This window comes from Perca fluviatilis, chromosome 16, assembly GCF_010015445.1.
Source record: "Perca fluviatilis chromosome 16, GENO_Pfluv_1.0, whole genome shotgun sequence".
Taxonomy (NCBI): domain Eukaryota; kingdom Metazoa; phylum Chordata; class Actinopteri; order Perciformes; family Percidae; genus Perca; species Perca fluviatilis.
The window spans coordinates 13,933,652-13,954,393 of NC_053127.1; the positions used below are offsets into that span (position 1 = coordinate 13,933,652).

Here is a 20,742-nt window from a genome sequence, read left to right on the forward strand (position 1 = left end):
GAAAATTATCCAGTAAAGGCTCTCTGGTTGTGCAGGCAGAGGAGGGGATGGGGATCAATATCAGTGAGATAATGGGAGCCAAGTGAAATTGGGGGGGTGGGGACAATGGGTGGTTGAAATATCAGCACTAGGGTGTGAGTGTGTGTGTGTGTGCGTGTGTGTGTGTGTGTGTGTGTGTGTGTGTGTGTGTGTGTGTGTGTGTGTGTGTGTGTGTGTGTGTGTGTGTGAGTGTGTGCAGATGGGGGTAGCAGCTCATATCTGACAGAGCTCTGGTAGGTGGAGTCTGCATACATAAAATGAGGGGGATGTATGTGCACATGTGTTATATACATGTGGGTATTATGCTATGACCATTTTAGAGTGCCAGGATATAGGCCTGTGTGTGTGTGTGTGTGTGTGTGTGTGTGTGTGTGTGTGTGTGTGTGTGTGTGTGTGTGTCTATGCATTTGTGGGTGTTAAACTGCATCTAAGAGCACCAGCAAGGTCATGGGTCACATGCATGTGTGTATATGTGTACAGACAGTGTGTGTGTGTGTGTGTGTGTGTGTGTGTGTGTGTGTCCACGTGCAATTGTGCACAAAGGCTAGAGTGCATCTCAACATGAGCAGCCTCAATTTCAGTTCATTTAGCCCAGTAATGTTGACCAGCTTGGGCATGTTAACGCATACAGGCCTGAGTGGGCTTTTCACTCTAAAATGTCAGCCTATCATAGCTAATGGACAGTAATTACACCATTCAGGACAAAACACTGGCTCTTTTTTTGCCACTGTACCCAGTGAAGCAATCAAATAACACTGCATTTTCTTTTCGACATCAAAAGGTGAAGTGTGGTAAACTACCAAGCAGGTGACTTTTCTGTCAGCTGAGAATGGTCATCCGTGACCTTCGTCTGCACCATAACTAGTATTGTAATGGGTGCCATAATGAAATTTGAGGATATTTGCATTTTATATGTGACAGGGGACTGGCTATCAATTGTGACCAATTGTCCCCTTATCATATCCAGATCAGCTGTGAAAGATGTAAAAAGCTAATAAATTACTCAAACACTGCCAACAATTTGCCTTTGACCTATACATTGAATGTGCAAAAGCTTCACTAAGGCTACTTACTGACCAGACCCCATTCCATGTAGGATTTTCTGCTTTTTTCTCATTGTTGTTGATCTCAAAAAATCCCAACAAGATGCAAAAATGCTTTTTGGGACCTCCACTGTCACATATAGCATAGATATTGTTTTACACAAAGGTTTACGGTATTTGTGACGTTTTACGGCATGCCGCAAAGCCAGCAATAGTGTATGTTGTGCCTATACAGTATAATATGCAATGAATAGAGGAAGAAAATGTTAGCAACAATGCATGTTTTTGTTTCCAAGGATTGAATAGTAATTTATGACTTATGGGAGGGGAGTTGGGCATGGCCTGGCCTAATGCAACCCATATCGATCTTTATCACCCCTACTTCCTGTGCATATGATATCCTAGACCTCCCTTGGCATGCTAAAAGCCCTCTCTCTATTGTTGCCTCTTGCTCTGATTCTCTCTCTCTCAGTTTTCTGTCTTTGTCTCTCACTCATTTACTCTCTTTCCTCATGCTCTTAACTGGATGCACCCCCTCCCCCCCCATCTCTCTGGGCTCAAGGGCCACATTACCTTGACACCCTGTATGATTTCTGTCAGTCTGTAAATCAGCCTGTCTCTGGGCTTGAGGTCAGGGTACTACCTCTTTCACACCAACGACCAGGGTCAGACCAGGGTAATCTGACCCGTGTTCAACCCTTCTTTTGTCAATTCAAACCAAGCCAGTCAGCACGGGTTGATCCCTCGTCATGACAATTCAGATATGAACTGGGTCAAATCCCGAGAGATACATAAAATGACACCACGTGCTGGAAATGGGCGGGAATTTACATGTCATATAAATCACTCAATTTATTTGTCACGTGAAATTATATAAAAATACAGTTTCAGTTTACAGCTAACGTTATCACATAGGCCTACTCAAGTCCAGCTGCACACCACCAGAACTAGTGTTTTGTACTTGAATTCCTCATTGTACAGTAAACTGCAGGCTGTAGAGTCGTTGCACTGCAAGCTCGGGCAAGCGGAGGGAGAGAGAGCGAGAGAGAGAGAGAGAGAGAGAGAGAGAGAGAGCGAGAGAGCGAAAGAGAGAGAGCGCAGCGGAGTTTTGAATGAGAGAAATAAAAAAATACTTTTCTGATGGTTTCACAGTGGTTACGCTCTAAAGCACAAATAAATAACCATCAAACACTCAACAGATGATTGTGTGGAGACAGACGCTCTTTTCTCCTGCTCTGCATTTCATTCAATGCAGGTGCAGCAGTAAACAAAGAGTACTCTAGTATTGATTTATGGCCATTTTAGGACAAGGGGAGAACATTTATCTTAAAAAAGAGAGATAAAGAGATAAAAAAGAGAGATCCGTGATCTATGTTGCTGTTTTTTTTTCCTCAAAGTGTGTGATGACCTGTGACGACTGTGTGCCCCCATTTCCAACCAATGACATAGTTTGTCCCGCACGGTCAAGTGCAATTCACATTAAAATCGACTCGCGTCTGACCAACCGGGTTAACCCTTTCACACACAAAGTCAACCCTGGTTCAACCCTGGTTGAGCCCTCTGTGGGAAAGGGTTCTAAATCTGCCAAGGCCAATGTCACAGTAAGAGGCAGTATCACCTGGCAAAATGTCACAGTAATTATACAGTATCACCTGGCAAAAGGTCATCCTCTTGCTGCATCCAAAATGGTTCTGTCAACATATTCAGGTACCGAGGGAGGCACTGTACAACTATCGAATACTTTAATGGTGCCTGCAGTTTCTATGCGCTGATCTGATGATGCAGAGGATTACAGTATAAAGTGCAATTTATGATTGGCAACTACTCTTACTATAACCTGTTGACTGTTTTTTTTTTTTTTTTATATAAACCAAATATTATCAAGATGCTGAAAACAATGGGGGTCTTTTCTACTTTTTTAGTCTAACTTTATTCTTATGTACCACAGCAAAACCGATCCCCATAAACTAGATTTATCTTCATTTTGCTTATTTGACGCACTGGCCTCTGACAGTATTTAAAGGTCACTTTCTTTGTTATAGTAGCTAATTTGAATGCCCCGTCTTGTTTTGGTCTGCAATTGCTATTACATGGGCCACTGTTTTTCAGTAACTCTGGTTTGCAAGTTATTGTTCCTCTAAAGTAATGAGTAAAATATGTATTCCAAGTTTAGAAAACAACGTTCAAATGCTCCAGATGTCAGTTTTTAGGGATTGCACATGTGCAATCTGGATGCTATGATTACATTACATTTTAGGTATTTCGCTGACACTTTTAAAAAGGACCCATGGCATGAAAATGTCACTTCATGAGGTTTTTTAACATTAATATAAGTTGCCCCAGCCTGCCTATGGTCCCCCAGTGGCTAGAAATGGTGATAGGTGTAAACCGAGCCCTGGGTATCCTGCTCTGCCTTTGAGAAAATGAAAGCTCAGATGGGCCGATCTGGAATCTTCCCCTTATGACATCATAAGGGGAAAGGTTACCTCCCCTTTCTCTGCTTTGCCCGCCCAGGGAATTTGGCCCGCTCATGAGAAAGAGAGAGACATCATGGCTTGCAAACAAGCAAAGCATGGCAGTTGGTCAAGGCCACACCCCCACCCCCTCCTCCTCAATAGCATTTAAAGCTACAAACACAGCTATGGCACATACTAAGGAAAGCTCATTGTGGGACTGGCTCTAGTGGCTGTAATTCTGCACCAAGGCCGAATTTTGGTGAATGAGACTTCAGATACAGTATTAGGGGACCACTAAGGCTTATAGAAAAGCATCCAAAGAGCACCATGTCATGGGACCTTTAAAGCTTCTTCAAATGGTCAGTATGAGAAATGTCTATCTGAACAATAGGGACTAAATTAAACCATGTACAGTATATGTCCCATGTCACCATACTTTCTTGGTCAAGGTTTTTGCCAATTTCTCCTCCAATTAAACCACAACAATCACTTAATTTCATCTTTGAATTGAAATCAGTTTGGTAATTACTCGAGGTGTTAACTTTATCCCTCAGAGTGACATCTGAACATGTCCCTTCTTGGAAAAAAAATGCAAAGCTTCGAGGCGCTCAGTTCCTAATCAGACTCGTAGCGCTGTCTGGGCATGAAGCCACAGCACTGAGGAAAAGGGTCAATAGACTGTACTGACGAATAATTAATCTTCTTACTCCACTCAATAGATGTTCAGCAGTTTAATGTAGCTATCTATCCTATCTGATTTGATGATGAATGGTAGGCTAGTAAGTGTTGCGTGAATCAAATATAGCATTTAGCTGTTTAAACAGAAGTCTGAAGACACTGAACAGAAGATCAATAAAGTCTACTTTCAAATATCTTCCCTCATTCAAATCTACTTTGCACCCTAAAATTACTGGCTCCATCTTGTTATTGTTTGTATGCATTTTATTCCAGGGCGGTTCCTGTGGGTTAAGAGTGGCACTTATTTGGATATGACGCTTTGTTTGTCTACCTGTCCATCTGTCTGACCTGCCCTTCCTGCCTTTGCATTGAATCCATCATCCCACTGTAGCCCTCTGCTACCAACACCTCCACAGCCCCATTACTATTCAACGCAGCATGGAGTCCACACAAACTGATTATGCCAATGTTAAGGCAGGCCCATTGATTGCTGAGGGAAGCAAAGGCAGCAGCCTGGGTCAACCTGAGTCTGGACCTACTGCACTCTGTCAGGGAAGACTGCAGACGAGAAGGGGGACTAAGTTTTGTGCTTGTGTTGAGCACAAATCCTCCTATCAGCAAAGCATGACACTTCCTGTTTCTTTAAGCAAAAGCTTATCTGGTAAGAAATGACTGATGTTCATAGCACATATGAAATAAGAAAGCCAATTATAACTCATCTAAAAGTCTTTCAACTGAGCAACAAATATCAATAAGCCTGCAGTTCCTTTAAAGCAAGCTGTTCTTCCACAAATTAAGTCCATCCATTTTTCCACAAGTCTCAATATTCAATTTTACTTCTTCCTCCGTATCTTGGAGGCAAAGTTGAAAAGTATTGCTCAATCATGTGAATGCTTAAAGAAAAGTATGAGTAAATAACCTCAAATCAGTTACTAAGTCATTTGGTGCCACCAGCAGCAAAGTAGCCAACTTTAAAACAACTTGTAGATATAAGTTCATTGTTACACCACAATGCAAAGAAGCTACAGGGAAAGGAGTGAAAAGGAAACTCAAGGCATCTGGAAGGGTCATAAGTAATGGGTGCCATTTGGTGCATAAACAAAGAGCAAAGGCTGGACATGTGAGGATGCGGATGGTTTTAGAAGGAGTTGTTGTGATTTATAAGACAGGAAGCAGCAGATGAGTGAGAATACCACCCAGCAGGGGAGCAACAGCAGCATCAGGCTGGCATCAACAACAGGCCCCATTATTGATGTTTAAATAATAGATAGGAAAAGAGAGAGGGAGATGAAGAGATGAACAAGTAGTAGAGGATAGAAGAGTCCCTTACTAAAAACAGATGAGAAAGGAAGGAAAGGGGAAAGAGGAAGACAGCAGGAAGTCATTGCTAAAAACAGAATGAAAAGAGAGACAAAGTAAAAAAATAAAAAATAAAAAAAAGAAGAACACAAGAAAACACAGCTCGGAAAACAGGTCCCATGTAGGCAGAAGGGAGGGTCAGAGAGTTCGGCAGCAGAACATTTGGACAAGTCTTCCAGCAGCGAGAGGACGTGGACTGAGGTTGTGTTCCACCAGGATGAGCAGGACATGATTTAAAGAGATAGTTCACCAATAAAACAACACAACACAATTAAATAATAAAAGATGTTTAAAGCATCTTAAACATCACATCAATTGAGTGCTTTCTTAGGAGACTATTCTATCGTAAGCACACCTCCCTTTTAAAGTTCTGTCTTGTTTATTGGTGATGCAAATGAATCTAGGCCTCATAACTGCTCGGTGGCCCTGCTGACCCCACAGAGATACTCCACTGGCCTAGATTTCGCTGTCTGTCATCTGATGCCACATTTCCATCCACACAGTCGATACATCAATAACTATCCTCTGACGTTAGAAATTAGAGCGAGCGAGTATGTTGCCATTTGGTAAAGAGATGCAGTTTAGAACAGTGGTAATGAACAAAAGGGCCTAAATGGCAAAATAAACGGTTTGCTTCCATAGCAGTTCAGCCTAGAGGGTTATTCTCCAAGTCTGTCATAAACAAAGCAGTAGAAAAGAATGTAAAAGCCTGTTGGCAGCCGCAGATTCACTGTTGAGAAGTAAAACTAAGTGACTTATATGAATCAAACGGCCTGCTTACTACTTTCTCCTGTTGTAAGTTGACTAGTTTAGTTGTCAGACCAAGATTGCTTTAGGTTAATTACGCCGCTGACTGGTGGGCAATGTATTATATGGCTGACAATGAACTTGTATCGTATTAAATGCAAAACTGCCCATACACTGGTGGAATATGGACAGTTTTTCTTTCTTCCTTTCCTTATCCCTCCTTCCTTGAGATCGCAGAATGAATTCACACAGCTTTTTCAGAGAGTTAAAATCCCTTGGCAAACCACCCTCACACTCTGTTTTCTACTTTGCTTCTCTTCCCTGCAAACCCAAATGCAGTGTTTTTGATTGCTACTGTACCTCCAGATAGAGCACGCGTTGCCTAATGGGAGGAAAAGGGAAAGTTAATTAACCTTTGCAAAAGGTGGGCTCATCACAGACGCCAACCAATTAACTATGGACTTCAAACAGGGCGAGCTGGATGAAAACCTCAGTGGCTCTAAACTGAGGATAAATCAGCTAGACTCATGCAGAATAGATGGGCCAGTAATAACGTACAGATACAACGGTTCAAGTTATTCGGTGCAAAAACAACGATCAAAGAAAAAAAAAGCTTTGTCTAAGTTGCTTCTTACTTTTGGTTGTAATAACAGCATACAACATCGGACCTAAAGCATTTAACTATAGCCTACAGAGTAAACTTTTAACTAGGAAACCCCAATCCTTGAGATTTGAGAAGCTGTTACAAATGAGGTCACCTGCTCTGAAACGCAGACATTGGATTGGAAATAACCTGCAACAGTGGTGAGGATGTTCAGTTGAAAAAATCAGCGGGTATTAGCTCATCGCCAGTATATCAGTATCAGTATATGGCAGCTCATAAATAACAGAAAAAGCCAGTACAAAAATAATAATAAGTTTGAGGTCATAACAGTTTCACAAGCAGAGCTGAAAGGATTAGTCATTCAACAGTTCATTGTTAAACGGAACTCAACTGTGAGGATTTGCTCCTTTTATTTGTCTTATGTGATCACTGAAAGTGATTATTTTGGAGTATTGCACTAATAATCTAATAAATAAGATATATGAAGAAAGCAACTTGGGCCTTTTTTACTATCGTTTTGTTGACAGAGACTAAACAATAATAGATTATTCAAAGAAATAATCTGCTTATTAATCGATAATGAAAATAATTGTTGCAGCCCTATTAAGAAGTTTATTTTTGAAATGTGAAATGTCCTGCTCAGTACACATCTTGGTCACAATGATTTAATGTTCTTTGATTTAGGTACCCTTATCCAAAATGTCTGTTTATCTATAAAAATTTTAATCATAATTATAATATCAGACAATGTATTGTTGGAAGATGTTTTTTTGAACTCAAATATTAATATTGCTATGGGATTTACAATATTTTCATTCAGCAGCAGACATTAGACCCCTTGCCAGTAATGAAAGATCATTGTACAATCTGGATCACACAAGAGATGGAGAGCAATAAAGACGAGTAATAAGGTATTTAAGGCCATGTTCAGTGACTGCGTGTGGTACAGATTTAATGTGTTATCTTAGACTGAACATATTCTCACTTTATCCCTTTTCATCTCCAGGGACCTAATTATTACTTATCCTACTGAAAACACACATATACACACACACACACGCACACACACGCGCACACACACAATGAAGACAAACATCTCTGAGGCTTTCGGCACCCAGACAGGAGCTCCCAAAGAGACAGACACATAGGGATCTATCAGACAGCTATTCTGCTCGGACAACCAATGAGCCGTACAGCAGAGGAGTCCTGGCATGTTAGTTTGAATATTTAAAAAAAAAAATAGAACAAACGACAATACAACTCACAAGTCATGCCCCGTAGTTGCTTTCCTTGCATCACCAAGAAGTTCACTAGAGGCTAGGATAACTGGCGGATTATTCTGAGCGACTAAAACTAGGCCATCAAACTGTTAATTATACACATGGCTGCATCATTACCAGTGTGCTGCTGACTACTGGGAGCCAATAGACAGATTAGACAGCTCACATGGATTACATGTATAAGATGACAGATCTAAGGAAAAACAAATAAGTGTACGAAAATGTACATAATTTGTCACCCTGGTTACAACAGCACTTTACTGCAGAGAACGGGGACTTGTGTGTGTGTATATATATATATATACTTATAAACTATAGTGCAACCTTATTCAGAACCTTTGTCCCATCACCTGCAATCTTTGCTCTCTTCCGAATAGAATTTAAATATAATCTACACCCACAGCGGCTTCCTAATATTATTTTTGGAAACCCTCCAATCAGTGTGTCCTTTTGGGAGTAAGGAGTGGTGCTAGGAAGAATAAAACATTGGTGCATAGATATCAAAGCACTTCAGTGTCCACACAGTGCAATGTTTTGATATGTACACTGCCATCAGGTTTACCTTCTCAGGTGACTTAACACTGTACAACATGAGGAAGTCATTTCTGTTCCGTTTTATTTACTCTTTGGGCTTCGTGGCTGTTGTAAGGTGGTGTTATGTTCTATGTTCTACCACACCACAAAAAGGCTGGGGGGAATACAAAAGAAAAAAACCCACTGGAACCTATATCTGTACTGTGCATTTATATGTGCATCTCTGGTGTGAATCGAGTCCATTAACTGGGCATTTCTGTAGTTTTTGTATAAATGTATCATTACTTACAGTGAAGGGAGAGGAAAAGGCTTTGGCATGTTACCAGACGTTGTGCATATCAGTTTGTTTTCAGGATACAACAGTTACAATTCAAATTAAAGGAAGAAGCAAAGCATGAATGTGTTTTGAAATACATATTCATCAGATGCATATAAATCAAGCTTATTTTCTCTCATCCCCACCCTATCACACACAGACACAGACACACACACACACACACACACAGAGTGAGAGAGAGAGAGTGAGAGAGCGAGAGAGAGAGAGAGAGAGGCAGCAGCATCCTAAGCCAGAGGCACTGGCCAGAAAAGGGATTACGACATCGCTTACTTTGGAGGACCACGGCTGCAAGCAGTTGGCATAGCAACGGACCAGGAAAGCCATTTCGACAGGAGGAAGGGTGCTAGCGAGGGGAAGTTTCCCCTCGTTCACCAAGAGATGAAGAAAAAAAAAAAGAAGTAAAAGTGGAGGGCAAGAGCTGATGCCGACCTCTTTGCTGAAAGAGAATTGTCCAGGTGATTTTTAAAAAACCTTTGTGTTCATTTGGCAGTAAAAGGTAGAAGACTGTCGCTATAGAGGGAGACTTAAAGTCAAGGCAGATCCATTTATGTGTCACGCTTTCTCTCTAATGCATTCAAAAGAGCTGCAACAGAGAAGCTTAAAACCCTCCTAAAATGGAAAACTGCAGAATGCTCAAAACTGATCGCAGAGCAGGAGGTTGTGTGGTCAAAGAAAAAGCCAACTTCAGATCCAAATTCATTATAGTTTTCTGTTGAAAGTTAAATGTAAAAGCTTATGGAGTCATTTTTGTCTTCTTTTAGATTCACTTTTCTTCTTTAAAGAAGCAGAGGTTCCTTTCCTCAACGGATAAGCCAGTGCTGGATAAAAAGATGGGCTTGTCTGTGCATCTGCAGCCCCCTGGGAAGAAGCCTCTCTCCCGGCTTAAAGTCCTCCAAACAGTCCACTCCTCACCTCCCAAAAGCCTGGATCATTTGCCTGCAGCTCTCCTCTCCTCCTCATTCAATGCCTATGTCTGTCAAACTCCTTTCTCTGTCTCTTTGCAACTCTTTATCTCTCTACAGAGCTCCGGTGCATGTGCGTGCCCAGCAGTGCAGCTCCATGGCAGGGGCAAGTGATCCCCGTCCCTTAACCCAGTTTCAAGCGCTCTTCCCTGGTTGGCGCCCACACCTCACGCCGGCATTCTTCCTCTCCCTCCCACCCTCAGAGAGAAGCTACCGTGGATAGGATGCTGTACCGTGGAGAGCCAGCTGCTAATGGAAAACCGAGAGAGTGAGAGCGAGGGAGGAGGGAGGAGAATCCAGCTGAAAAAGAATGACATCACCTGTGCAGCAAGAGAGAGAGAGAGAGAGAGAGAGAGAGAGAGAGAGAGAGAGAGAGAGCCAGAGAGAGAGAGAGAGAGCCAGAGAGAGAGAGCCAGAGAGAGAAAGAGAGATGGAGGGGATGGGAGGTGGCGTGGATGACGCGAGAGCAAGCAGAGGGAAACTGCATTAGATGGATTGGCTGCTGAGCAGATGTGGATGAGAGAGAGATGTGGACAGAGACAGAGAATGGGAAAGACAGAGATAGAGAGGAAAGAAAGGAAGCATCTTCATTGATCTGCTGCTAACATAAAGCTGAGTGTATTGAGGCAACCCCCTCCTCTTTGGGAGCATGCCGCATAAATTACCCCCCCCCCCCAAAAAAAAAGTCATGGAGCCTCTATCAGATACAAAGACAGACGCTGGCGGCATTTTGGCGAATGTGAACACGCAACACAATAGCACAAGCTGATAATGGGTTTTCCCTGTCAAAAAGCCCCCGTCTGGAGGATTTGCGACACAGTAGACAGGATTGGACGTATAAGAGACAATCACTGATAAATCCCTCTAATACAGTACATCACTAAACAATATACTGACTGTAATAAAAAGGCATTCAGCTTGGGGTGTAAACTATTAGAAGCAGACCTGGATCTCTGCAAATAATTACTTGAAGCATCAAATGTGGGATGCCATTAAAGTAGGATAGACTGAGAGAGAATAGGCTTTTCAAGCCTTTTAATTAGCAAATCCTAAACCAAACGGCCTAACCCTACTAAGCATTGATTTGGTGATTTCAAAGCCAAAAGAAGCCTACCGCCTGAGTGAAAACCAAGCTAAATATGGGGGAAAGTTCAAGTTTTTTTAAAAGGACTTTCAATATGAAGCCCAACTACACATTTAAAAAAAAAAAAGAAATGTAGTAAAAAACAAGGCTTATATGTAACCTTGACAACAAAAAGTTTTGACCAAATCCCTAAATGGATTCTTAATGGGAATCACAGCCCCTTTAATGAAAGCAAATTAAGCAGAAACTCAGCAGGAACAAATAGGGAAACCGTGACTTGAAACAATGGATTTCCCGGGCCTGTTTTAGTTCTACTTAATTAATTATTAGTGGACATCTAGGAGGCAACAAATACACATTTAAGCCCAGGAAAATAATTGATTTATCTCAAAAATTAAAGCAGCATTTGAAATGTGTACATTTTTTTTTTTTATTTTCTTTAGAAACTATCCAAATCTCCCAACTTCAGAAACACATGTCTAGAATTTATGTCGCTCACCTTTTTACGCAATGTATCAAACCTCAACCTGACACTACAAGCAAGTCAAATTTACAAGTACTGTGTACCCTCAAAGGGAGTTACACACAGTGCAACTTCTGTCATAACAACTTTTATAGAAAATGTTATTATGTACTGGTTTAATGCAGAGACCGCATGTTCTGCCTCAATTGGTTATCCTGAAGAGGTAAAAGAGTTTAAGTTGCACACGTGTGAACAAAAACCCTTCAAATAATATGTCTTCTGAAAAGATTTAAATAATTAAACAAACATATTTTATTTTTGGTACTAAGCATCAATGCCTTCCTTAACCTTCTGCTCCTCTCGCATTAACCAGCTTGTGTACTGTGGTGTTGTATTGACGTTGAGAAAAGATATGAGAGAGAGAGAGAGAGAGAGAGAGAGAGAGAGAGAGAGAGAGAAGGGAAGAATTAAAAGCATAGACAATAAGCGCTGTCTGGTTGTGTAATTGGCTGATTCTCCTCCAGCAGAGGAGAGATGCAATCTCCTATTACCAGACACTTCAGAGAGGGGAGGATCTTTCTCACCCTCTCCCTTTCTCTCTTTCTGGCCTCCCTCCCTCTCGTTTAGTATATTCCCCCTCACTGCCTCCTCCTTCCTCCCTCTCTCGGACCAAAAAAATCCCAAATTTTATGCTATCTCTGCCTTCATCGTGTTTGCCTCAAATTAGCGGTTTCCTCTTTTCTCCTGCCTCAGTATCTGTTCTGGTGTAGATCATTGTCTCTTTTCAGCCCCACTTTTCTTTAAAGATCTCCTTTTCTCTCATTTTTATCATCCGTCTATCCATCTCCCTCTTTCCGTGCTTCACTCTCTTTCGGCTTGCTGCTATGAACCAGGATCTTTACCCTCAATTCTCTCTGCTCTATAAACGATACGCACCTCCCGACTAGGAATGACATCATCTTTTTAGTCCGCAGCCAATCAGATGTAAGCACATGGAGCTCTGCCTTCAGAGGAGTGTTATGTACACAAGAGGGACAGAGAGAGAGAGAAAGAGAGAGACAGAAATAGATAGATAGATAGATAGATAGAAAGATAGATAGATAAACAGGTAGACCGACAAACAGACATGTAGATACTGTAACTGCAGTATTTTCCCTTTTGCATACTAGTGCGTTCAGCACTACATCATTCCCTTGCCCTGCTGTCAAAGCCCCAGCCCTAATAAACATGCACACATGCACACACAGCTGCTGCATTTTTTTTAAAGAAATATAACAAAGGCTAACTACGGGAGAAAAACATCTAAAAAGAAAATCACTTCTCAAAGTTTGGAGCTTCCTTAGTTAAGCCCCCCCACTGGTCTGCTGTGAGGCTGCGTAGAGGTCCACCTTTGGACAATCTGCTGGTCTTAACACAAACAAGTAGAAACGCCGATTCATTAATAACTATTAATTGAGTTACAAACAAACAAATCCGTTGCTGTTCTGTTTATCATGGCAACAGCGGTGTGTTTGGAAATTGAAATACTGTTCTTGTTTGGGGATACAAAGTGATCACTAGGACTTTGTTACATAACTAAGTGCTGCCAAAATTAACAGAATCTTAGTATTTCATGACACCTAACTGGTTAAAGATGTGGCTACCTGGTGGGTCTAGAAAATAACTGGGATAGAATAAATTACCTCAGAGAAAGAGCCAGAAGAATACAGTACATAAGTAGACAAAATTCAAAGAAAAAAAGAGACAAAAGAAAAGAAAGGATGGAGTCAATGTGACACTAAAAAATGCCAGATAAAGGAAAATAGCTCGACACATCACTGTACTGTAGCAGTTTAGAATCATTTATTTATATAAAATTCCATTTAAAGAGGAGGATTTAGAGGAATTAAAGTCAAAGCTGTCACAAGAAATACTTTATACTCTTCATGAACAGAGTTCTACATAGTAATAACCACTATAATGTGGTTTCATAAGATGAAGTTCTTGTTCCGTGTAGCATCTTGGTCCGTGTGACTACCCTGATTTTAAGTTCATACCCAAAAAGTAAAGAAACACACGCTTGTCTGCATTACGTGTCACAGAGTAGCATTTACAGTAAATCAGTACACGATGATGTGGGATCTGTCTGCAAAACACAGAGCAGGATACACGTCACACAGGAAACACTTCCTGGAACAGTGTGTCTGCAAATGTGTGCGTCTGTGAGTATGTGGCCGGTTAAGTCAGTTGATTATAGACAAAGCATGAAGAAAAGAGGCGAGAACGTCAGAAAAGCAAAGAGCAAGAATCAGAGAATGCAAGCTGATGAGAGAGATAAGAGGGAAAAATGAAGAGAGACAAAGAATATAATAATAAATAATAATAAATACATTTTATGTATGGGCGCCTTTCTCGACACTCAAGGACACCTTACATGTACAACTAATATGTGTGCAGAAGTTTATAAAACAGATAATGTAAGAAAAATGGCAATGTTGTTGGAAAACGTGACAAATTCAGGCACCGACAGACAGGAAATGTGTCCTGTCCAATGACAAGCTGTCAGACACAGACTCACACACATCAGGCACTTTGCACTGACTAGACATACCCGTAGCATCCTGTGCGTGTGGTTGGGTGTTTTGTGTGTAGCTCACTAAGGTGCGACATGGTTCAGTGAGTTCGGAGGGGGTCCCGTCTCTCTTCGTCACCCCTGGAACACCACACACACTAATTTGTATATCTTCACATGCTTGCACAAAGTGGCCAACTGCATTGTGTGTGTTTGTCTGGTTACTGCTCGCAGCTAATCAGTTCTGCCAGGCTAATTAAAAAGAGTGAGCCGAGTAAAGCCCCTGTAGCTTTGTAACACACACACACACACACACACACACACACACACACACACACACACACACACACACACACACACACACACACACACACACACACACACACACACACACACACACACACACACACACACACACACACACACACACACACACGTCTGTATTACTATCTTTGTGGGGACATATCATTGACATAATGCATTCCCTAGCCCCTTACCCTAACCTTAACCATCCCAACTGAATGCCTAACCTTAACCCTTACCCTCACCCTAACCATAACCTAATTCTAACCCTAATCCTAAAACCAAGTCTTAACCCTCAAACAGCCCTTTAAACTCGTGGGGACCAGCACTTTGGTCCCCACGAGGCTGTGCAGACCCCACAAGTATACTGTAGTCCCCGGTTTTTGGACCCCACGAATATAGTAAAACAGGTACACACACACACACACACACACACACACACGGGTGGCCATACAGTAATTTCCATGGACACTAACAGAGACGATTGCCTATGAGGGGAGATATAAACCAGTGCTGGTTTGGTGCATCACAACTCTTTTTGCAACATCAAGGTGAAACTGGATTTTAGCAACATGCTTACAGTTTATGTGGGTTTCCATTCCTTCTTTGCCAGTTAAAATGATCATTATTAAGTCTTTCCAAAAATGTTACAAAAATATACGACTCCTTGCCTTCTGTACAAAATATATATGATGTCGCCTCACAGCAGAGAGTAGAATGTTAAGGCCCAATATAATCTGATGGTTTCCTGTGTACAGTAGACGAGTACACAAAGAACAGTAAGTCAACATACGTTCATGTAACCCACACAAAGAGACAACTATGTGAATGTGCTGACTGTAGCCATCTAATCATGTTAGTGTGTGTGTGTGTGTGTGTGTGTGTGTGTGTGTGTGTGTGTGTGTGTGTCTCTCTCTCTGAAGGACAAGACAGGAATTCCTGCTATTTAAACCAGCCCTTCCCTTTCCGACTACAGAGAGATTTAAGTTCAGAGAAAAAAATAAAATGCTACAACATAAAACAGGCTGTGGAAATTGGTGACAATCATCTATGTTTTGGCCTTCAACTGTAGCTGCAATTCCCAGAATGAAACAGTGAGATGCGTAATTTCTGCATATTTCCTAAAAAAAAACGTTGTAAGCGGCATCATATGTGACGCACATGATGTATAAACAAACCGATGAAAGAAAAGAGAAGAAGGCAAAGGGCTGCCAGCGGGATTTAGATGTAGGTGGTGTGTTTTATTTGGGGCATTTCAACTGTACTTTGATTCTGATTCTCCTGATTGGACATGAACTGATGGTATTCTCAACAGCTCAAACCAGCTGTTTATGCACTGGGAAGAAGTTTTGGACATCTTTGATTGGATTTTAAAACCTTTGGGTCATGGATTATCTTAACCTTATGAAGCAAGTAACCTAGACCAAAGACTGAAAGTGTATTAATATGAATGTAGAACATACTGTGTGCACACTATGTGTCCCTATGTCCATGCTCCACGTTTTATAGAAAAACATGTAATATGTTCAGGCAGTGGCATAAAAATTGGGAAGATTAGACAAAAGGAAATATCAAGGAGGGAAGATGACAGGAGGATAGGGGACTGAGGTAAGAAGAGGAGGAGGGAAGAGTGAGAGAAGAAGCAGAGAGGAATATAGAGAGGGAGTTCAACAAGGTTGTCATCTTAGCGATGCTGATGTAATCTCTAAAATTAGCAGCAACAACAGCAGCAGCAGATAGTGCCCCACTGGTACACTGTGCTGCCCAGCATACTGTACTATGTACACACTACGCACATCAGGATGTCTGCAGGTTTCTAAAGCCAATTCTAATAAACAAAGACCAAAGCTGCCACTGCATGTTAAAAATACTACCTATTATACTTCTGCCAGGTCATATATTTAAAGTCTTTTTAAGACTATTTACAGAAAGTGTGAGTACCGGTATGTGCTTAGTGCATGGACGATGGATGCAGCAGGAGCCCCGCAGCTGGAGCACCGCTGGCCGACTGAGGTCTGTGGTTTCTGTTGGCTGTTTGAAGGCATCAGTCCAAGACTGCATTGAGTATTTTGAGCCTGAGTCACAATTTGGGGAAGTAAACAAGTCACTGATTGGCACATGATCGTTGTACTCGACCCCGCCAGCTGTTTGGATGAAAAATATTGTGGTCTTTTTGGTTTTGTTGTTTCACTTGTTGCCAGTTATCTGGTGTATAGCTTTTCTGTATCTTCCGTAGACGCAGACTGTGGAAATTGCAGGTACGTTGCAAAGCCAGAGTTTTATTTGGGGTTGTCATGAGTTGTTTGGAGCCATACAATTTAACTTTTTTGCACCAACAGCAGCCAGTACAGCTTAGTTTGATAACTGGGTACACCTGTTGGTGTAATAATAACAACATTAAGATGGTCAGATACCTTCTTTGATGCAGGAAAAAGTCGACAAAATTAGCTCTCAAAAGGTTTTATCGGTTTGTCTTGAGAGGGGCTGGGTACCGAATTCAATACTTTTTAGGCACCGAACAAGTTGCCTCCTTAGTATCGAGTATCAAAAAATACCATTATCAAAGTGACGGTATTGGTATCGGTATCGAAAATGTTTAAACGACACCCAGCCCTAGTCTTGAGGCATTAAGGTCTTTCCTCACTGATGGTCAGAGCAAGTTAAAATAATGCTACGCGTATTTTGCAAGTACTATCAACCCCAGTTAGATCCATTCCTCCACTACCTTATCCTCTGACCGACCTCCCTCACTCTCTGTCTTAACCCCCTCTTGACCCTGCATTTCTCTCACCCCATCCTTCCTGCCTCCAATTAAATCCCCATTTGACCTTCCCACAACCTTCACCTTTTTGCCCCATCCCTCCATCCCCATGCCCCACCACCCCTTCTGCTGCACTCATCTTTTTCATTACCTGTCAACCCCCATTATCTTCCAGTCTTCATTTCGCCCTCCTTTCTCCATTGGTCCTTCAGAGCCCCTCATGCCTATATATCCATCATTCCTTATCGCTCCTTCACTCAATTCCTGACTCCTTCAGAGACATAGTAATTTCACTAACGTTTATGTTACATTTTATATAATTGTCACTTTTGCCTTCCAATCTCTGATCCCTCTCCCTCCTACTCATCTTCTACTTCTCCGCCTTCATTATGTCCTTCTTCTGGCCACCCCCCGCCTTCCTCTCGGATTAAAAAAAAAAAAAAGGTTATTCTCATGGCATCGCTGCTTCACTATACATCAGAGAGTGAAAGGAAAAACAGAAAAGAGGTACAGGAAATCTAGATCAAAGTAAAGTGGCATTGCCAAGTCAGTTTAATTTCTTGGACGGATACTGAGGCACCTGAATGCCGATGGGTTTTTCGTTGTTAGTCCTTAACGATTGTTATTAAGGGTTTGAATATTTTTTTACTGTTTGACGAAGAGCAGTTGCATTTTTTCTTTTATAGATACACCAACTTTTCCACCTCAGCCAAATTTGTTGTTATATATATTTATTTATTTTCTTCAAATAAATCTCCATTGTTTCAACTCGGGTGTTTCTTTTTTATGTGCATACTGAAAATGCACAAAAAGTCAAGCGGATGGAAAAACACGTATTGTTTAGGAATGATGGTAAAGAATTGGATTGCCATCTATACCGTAAAGACGGTAATGTCAATTCCTGATGAGATGAATAATGAGTGATATTTAGCTAGTTACAAAACAGAAACAAAACCTTAACACAAACAGAATAATAACAACTTACCATAAAAGGTGAATTAAGTTGGTTTTCATCTGCCTTGTAGCAAAGAAAACGCCCTATTGTATCTGAACACTTCAATACAGCTGGTAATCAATACCAATCTCTCATAAGTTTCTTAGGCTCATTCATGTCAATTACCGTCAGCGACTATAAGAACTGTCCACCCCTGTTCTTGCAATTCCTTGATTACTACGCGCCAACAAGTCTAATAGTTGGTACTTGATGCAATTAAAACATTTATACTATTAACTTGACATCATTTGCATCAATAAAACTAGAAACTATCATCACCATGGTCAAAGATCCAATAAAATCCAGCCCTCCTTACAGTTGCATGATTTTCTGAGTGAAAACATACACATTTCTTGTTCTCATGGCCTTTCTTATTCTTTTCCTTCCCCCTTCATCTTGGCTCCGTGTCTCTCCCTGGGGGCCTCTGCTTGGTCTAGCAGTGGCAGAGCTGGCTAGAGGCCCCTGGGGTTTGGCTGGCCCCACCTGAATTCTGATAGAATGAGACCAGATGAGCTCAGGAATGGACTAGATGCATTAAAGCAGCAACGGGCTTTAAAACATAAGCAGCGCAACTTTAAGCTCTGCAGAAGTCCGAGGAAGGCGAACAGCAAGACAGGCATGCATAAAACCTGCACTTTGTATGTATCCGCATTTAAACACAGCTGGAAATTACTATAAAAAAGTACTAAAAAAAACAGACACACCCAAACACTGAGTTATAGTGACATGCACAGCACACGTGCAGACTTTCAAAAACACGCACCCACACACACACGCACACACTAATGACAATGAAAATGAAAATGAATCCAGGAAAATTACGGCAATGTTAACAACTTCATCGTTACTTGATGCCAAGCAAAACTCTATAAAACTGACCAACACCAGTGAGTTCATTCCAACACAATCAGCACAGGAAATTGACTTTTTCAACAAACCACCACAGTGGATGGAGCTCCACAGATTTCCCAGACACTGTTTAACCAGCCCTTTTAACAGAGGGAGGCTCGGAACAACCAATTTCATCTGCCAAAGTGGCCGGTAGAGACAAAATTCCCGGGCCACGTCAAATTTAACAGAATTATGTGATACAAAGCAAGTGATCTTCCCATCTCTCCATCTACATGATCATAAAACCTGAGGGGAGGTTGAAAGATGATGCAGAATCATTTTTCCATAACTCTCCACATCAGGTTGACAGGGTTATGACAAAGCATTTGTATGAGTCACACCTATGACTTGCCCACTAAATGATGAACGCAACCTTAGATTTACCCTGAATGTAAGCAGTTACGTGAGAGTAACTTGAGTAATGTGACTGCATGACGAGCACAAGCTCATCAAATTGAGCAAATGTGATACCACCAAGGACAGAATCATCAAGGTGAAGTCACTGCTAATGGCTCCCTAAAAATAAACTGGTATTATATGAGGTAAGGGTAAAAAAATGAATGTACAGTTAAAGTGTTAAAGCTGCATGCACCACAACAAGACCTGTAAGCTTTTATATCTAGTCACAACAATGAAAGAACTGAAAAATTAATACGTTTTCAAGTAAAAGAAGATTATTTCTTATGATTGGGAGTTCATTTTTGATCTCGGAAACAGTACTTGACAAAACAACCTCGCCACCAGAGGCCATTTAGTAGCTGTTCTGGAGCTTTAGACACAATCTTCCTTGCTTGTCAGATACAGCTAAATGATGGCGCTAGTAAGCATTTAGTGGCCTTTTTGTGGGCATGCATCGGTTTCCTCGTGTGACATACTGTATATATGTTTAATTTAACATAATTCACTTAAATGCAACGTTGCATATTACAGAGCTAAAGAAAGATATATAAATATATAAACATATACAATCAAAAATGTTTGACAAAGTAACTGCTGTAAATGTGGGGGATTAAAGACCTTACTACTGACTATCCACCGGGCCAACTAGTGGTTAGAGCAGTCAGCTATTAAACTAGTAAAAACCTAGTCTCACTTTGCCAGACCTTCCTCCACAGCGCTGCGGAGGAGGGTCTGGCTAGCATTCACACAGCATTTCGGGATGCGAGAAAAACGGGCTTTGGTTTATTGGCAATTCTTTAAACCAATCACAATCGTCTTGGGCGGGGCTAAGTGCCATACGGAGCAACAGCGTCTCTGCAAAAAAAAACTCGGGAAGGAACATGTGTACGTTCAAAGGTTGTTTTAGTCATGCAACAGAAAACTCAGATTGGACAGATAGCCTAGCTAGCTGTCTGGATTTACCCTGCAGAGATCTGAGGAGCAGTTAACCATAGTCCTCATGAATCGACTGGAGTTTAAAATGGCAACACAAAGTAAGCCCAAGGTAACGGACATCCGGACGAAAATGAGGGACATTCGGCGGAAATTTCGGCGCCACCTGAGCAATCCCAGAAGTGAAACGTTGTGTATATAGACTAGGGACTAGACTAATGGGTGGGAATGAGAAAACAAATATAATATTTTAAAGGATAGCAATCCATGAATGGTTGAGCTGTCTTTGAGACACTTGCTCGCTGCTGTTTAGGAATAAGTTTT

General features: G+C 41.4%; 1 protein-coding gene across 1 annotated transcript in view; it reads right to left on the bottom strand.

Moving 5' to 3' along the window:
• rapgef6 (Rap guanine nucleotide exchange factor (GEF) 6) overlaps nt 1-20,742 on the bottom strand; it is a 156,711-nt gene that overhangs the window by 66,619 nt on the left and 69,350 nt on the right. The gene's annotated exons all lie outside the window — the stretch shown is intronic.